Raw genomic sequence first — 4701 nt, forward strand, 5'->3', positions numbered from 1 at the left:
TTTATTTTTTTGCACTTATTGTTATTGCTATTATATAGGGGGATAACAATCCCCCTATATAATAGCAAAGGCACACTGACAGGTCCTCTTTATGGAGACATTAGGGGTCTCTAGGGCCCCTGTCACCTGTGGACTCCAAAAGAAGCTGATGAAGCAGAGATCTGCTTCATCAGCTTCTTTTCTCTGGCTATAGCAGCCAGATGACTGACAGGTGAATGCGGTGAATGCGGAAGTGATGTAATACACATCACTTCTGCATTCACAGCCCGGACGGAGATCAGCAAGGAGCTGATCTCCCGTCCTCTTCCTCCTGACGCCCTCCGAGCCGGTCCCGGGATTCAAGATGGGGCAGCGGATCCCGGGATTCAAGGGAGGTAGAACAGTAGGCGGCACGGACGCGAACGAGCACATAGACGATCGGCGGGCTATGGAGCCGCTGATCGCCTATATGTGAAACACCCGGTAACGGGTGTGTGCAATGGTCGGGTCTTTTCTGCCAGTGCGTGCCCGCTAGGGGGCGCACGCGAACAGAAAAAAAAATGCCGTCTGGCGACGGCAACCCGCCAATGCGGCAGTGCCGTCCGTCCGTTTTTTTACAACGGGCGGACGGCAAGAGGTTAAACCAACACAATGTGCTTTGAGATAAAATTATGCAGCCCTATATTCTATCACAACACGCTGCTACGCATAGGATTAAATGAAGTGCATAGGATTAAATGAAGTGTAACATTAAAAAAAAAAAAAAAACCCACAACCACGGTACGTGCACATAGTAACTCGTGCCGGCTGGTATAACCAGGCCCTTACTGAAATATAGGGCTACAACTATTTCCATAAATCGATTAGTTGGCTGATTTTTTTTTTGTTAATTTTTTTCAATGAATCAGATTAAAAAAACAAACAACTGAGTTAGGTACCTGGTAACTCGGTTTCCAGGAATGTTCCAGGACAGCATCTAAGAGATAGTCTCCTCCCACATGAAACAGGAAACACATCACATACACCAAATAAAAGGGTGCTTACCCTTGGCATGCCTCAGTTAATAGAACCAAAGGATACACATAAGCGTAGAAAATATTCACATTCCCAAGGGTGGGAACCATGCTGTCCTGGAAGATTCCTGGAACCAAGTCGCTTTTAGTTCTCACATGTTGGGAAGATTTTTGACTCCAGGCGTGGTCCCACTTTCCCTGGACTAAGTGCTCCGCCTAGCCACAGGCATCCTTGATGATCGTCACTTGTTGTGGCACTCCCCATAGTCTGCCTGTGGCCCAATTTCGCTTCTCCAACCACCAGTTGAGACGCCTTCACGGGTCCTGGGATTTGGACATATTCGTCCAGTGTCTCTTGTTCGCCGCCCCCATGCTGCAAAAGAAAAGCACGCAGCGTTCTTGAATGGAGCTGGGCCCAGGTAACTGCAGGGATCGCCGAGGTCATAGTGGCCAGGGCTGGTTTGAACCCTGCCGCCGCTGCTTCCCAGGCTTTTCCAGCGTTCGGGCTATGCAGGTGGTGGCCAGGGCTGGTTGGAACCCTGCCACCGCTGCTTCCCAGGCTTTTCTGAGCAGCGAGTCTGCCTTCTTGTCCATAGGCTCAGTTAGGGCTCCCATGTCCTCAAAAGATAAATCTGTTTTCTTGGAGATTCTGGAAAGGAAAGCATCCAGTTTGGGGCACTTTTCCCAGATCCCGCTGTCTTCCTAGCTGAAGTGAAATCGCCTTTTCAGTCGAGGGGGAAGAAGTGAAGCTTTTTCTCAGGGTCAGCCCATTCTAGGATGAGGTCCTTTAGGGACTGATGGACTGGGATGGTACTAGCCTTTTTAGACTGAAGACCCTTATAAAGCCTGTCATGGACCGAGAGCTCGGCTTGCTCCTCTTTGATCCCCAGACCACTTTGAGCAATTAGTGTCTTGATACTGGAAAAAGATACTTGGAAGCCCTGAGCTCCCCTTCCGCAGAGTCGGAGGAAGAATCTGCGGATTTCAGCATGTCCCGGCTGGTACAGCTCTCTGAATAACCATGGGACGGAATCACGGAAGGCCCTGGGAGGGCAGGGCCTGGGTTAGAAGGACCGGGCTGGTCCTGAATGAAAGAGCGAAGAGATTGGAAGGTGGCCAACATTTCCTCTCTCATGCTGTCACGCAAGCCTTTCCTAAGCATGTCTGACAGTGGCTGTTTCTGTGAAGAAGCTAACTTTGCACTGCAAGAGGCACCCTTCTTGTATTTAGGACGCGAGCCGGTGGGCGCAGTTAAGGGCTTTTCTTCAGGGCTTTTGGCCTGAAACAACAAAACACATAGTGTGTCATCAGTTTAGCTCCCCCAAGTGCCACTATACCCCTAATGTACCCTTGCCACAGAGGGGCCCCATCACCAAAAGGTACAGGGTAGTATAAAGTGCCATGCACTTGCCTACCTTAGAGTTGGCTGCAGAGGGTTCTCCCAGATCAGTGGGTGCAGCAACTGTTGCAGAGTCTGCCAGCATTGGTCGTTGACAAATGCAAAGCTCCACACACTCGGCCCCCGTTCCAATTGCACCCCCCCTGCTGGTGTCCACAAGGTGTCCCACCAGGTAGCTGCCCCCCTTTCTCCTGGGTCTGATATGTGGCATGGCCCAGCGGAGGTCCTTCTCTTATGGCCAGGCCGGAAGTGCGCCGCGCTGACGTCAATTCCTGCTTCCTCCTGCAGTACCGCCCCTGGCCCGTCCGACACCACTCCTGCAGCGGCGTCTGACATAATTTCCTGTGCGCCGCCACTCCCGGAAGGCTTCCACCTCGCGCCCATCAAACACAGGCAACGCGCGAGGCCACCCCGCCCGACAACCGGCCGATCCGGCCCTGCGATATGACCGCAAAGGACCGCCATAACAAAAAAAGACATGGAGTTGATTACCTGATAACGCGGTTTCAAGGAATCTTCCAGAACAGCCAATGAGAGAAGGCCTGCCTGCAACAGGAAACATCAACCACATTAGATAAAAAAAAGTACTTCCTTCCACCCAGATTCAGTACCCTCTAGGACCGAAGGCTACCAAATGTACCATAGTATCCCCTCTGTCATCCAATGGATGTCCCCCAGATACTAACCAAGGGAGGGAATCTGCTGTCTTGGAAGATTCCTGGAAACAGAGTTATCAGGTAATCAGCTCATGGTTTTCCCCGGTCATCTTCCAGGACAGCCAATGAGGATCAGTGAGGACAAATCTCACCTCGTTAGGGTGGGACAGCTTGCAGGACCTTCGTGCCAAATGCCTGGTCCTGTTGTGTCATAAAGTCCAGTCTAATGCCTGATGAAGATTTGGAAACGGGACCAAGTGGCTGCTCTGCAGATCTGTTCTGCCCATGAAGTCGCCCAAGCTCTGGTCGAGTGTGCCGTGAGCGTACCAGGTAACACTATACCCTGCGCTTTGTAATTCTCAGCTATGGCCATTTTAATCCACCGTGCTTTTAGTGGCTTTTTTCCCTTTATGGGGACCTCCAAAAACGACACAGAGGCGAGCTGACCGTCTCCAAGGTTTCGTGACCCTGATGTACTCTGGACGTCAATTGCACCGTCGGACGTCAATTCCTTGCCATTCCCTTTCCCTGGCAGAGGCTGGGTTAGTTGCGGATGAAGGAATGACTATTTCCTGAGTCCTGTGGCAATTGGACGCCACTTTTGGCAAAAAATCCGGGTCTGGCCGCAAAATTATTTGATCTATCAGGATGGTCCAGTATGGATCCGCAATGGAAAAAGCTTGAATCTCGCTAACCCTCCGAGCAGAAACTAATGCTACCAAGAGGTCTGTTTTCATCGTCAGATTCTGTATTGTACACAACCCCAGTGGCTCAAAAGGACGCTTAAGAAACCCTCGTAACACCACTGAGAGATCCCAATTTGGGACGACCTTTCCCCTTGGGGGTTTCATTGACTACCGCCCTCACAAACCTTTTAACGAGTGGTTCTTCTGCTAGTCTAATGCCCACAAAATTAGACAGTGCAGTTACCTGGACTGTCAACGTACTACAGGAAAGTCCTTTCTCCAGGACTTCCCTGCAGAAAGTCTAACACCAACGGCACCATGTCTGCCTTTGGTATACCTCGGCTGTTGTACCAGCCCGAAAAAACTCTCCACACTTTGCTGACGTTACCGGTTTCCTACTTGCAACAAAGTGGATACGACCCTTGCGGATAACCCTTTGCTAATCAGCACACCCCTCTCAGAAGCCATGCTGCTAATTTTAAAGCTTGTACCTGCGGGTGTCTCACTGTCCCCTGTACTAGCAAGTCTTCCGTTGGCGGAAGAAGCAGAGGCCCCTCTACACACAACTCCAGGAGTGTAGTGAACCACTGCCTCTTTCGCCAGTATGGCGCTATTAGAATCAGAGTTATCCGTTCTCCTCTGAGTTTCCGAATCATGTTTGGAATTAACTGCAATGGAGGAAATGCGTAACCTAGACGGAACCTGCAGGGGTGAGCCAGAGCGTCCACCCCCAGACCCCCGTCATTCCGTGAGAGGGGTAAAAAAACTATTCCACTTGCCTGTTGGGAGCTGCAAAGAGGTCTACCTCTGGACAGCCCCACAAGCTGGCAAACCAGGCAAACGGCCTTGGGTTCAGAGCCCATTCTGATTTGTGCAGCTCCGTTCTGCTGAGTGAGTCTGCCAGCTCGTTCAGGCCCCCCTTGATATGCCTTGCCGTCATGCCATAATCCATGCGAACGAGTCCCCCC

The 4701-nt window shown here is 51.2% G+C and overlaps 1 protein-coding gene across 1 annotated transcript in view; it reads right to left on the bottom strand.

Annotated features, from left to right (window-relative positions):
- EIF6 (eukaryotic translation initiation factor 6) overlaps positions 1-4701 on the bottom strand; it is a 26035-nt gene that overhangs the window by 7192 nt on the left and 14142 nt on the right. The gene's annotated exons all lie outside the window — the stretch shown is intronic.

This window comes from Nanorana parkeri, unplaced genomic scaffold (assembly GCF_000935625.1).
Source record: "Nanorana parkeri isolate BGI_ZX_2015 unplaced genomic scaffold, ASM93562v1 scaffold1952, whole genome shotgun sequence".
Classification (NCBI taxonomy): domain Eukaryota; kingdom Metazoa; phylum Chordata; class Amphibia; order Anura; family Dicroglossidae; genus Nanorana; species Nanorana parkeri.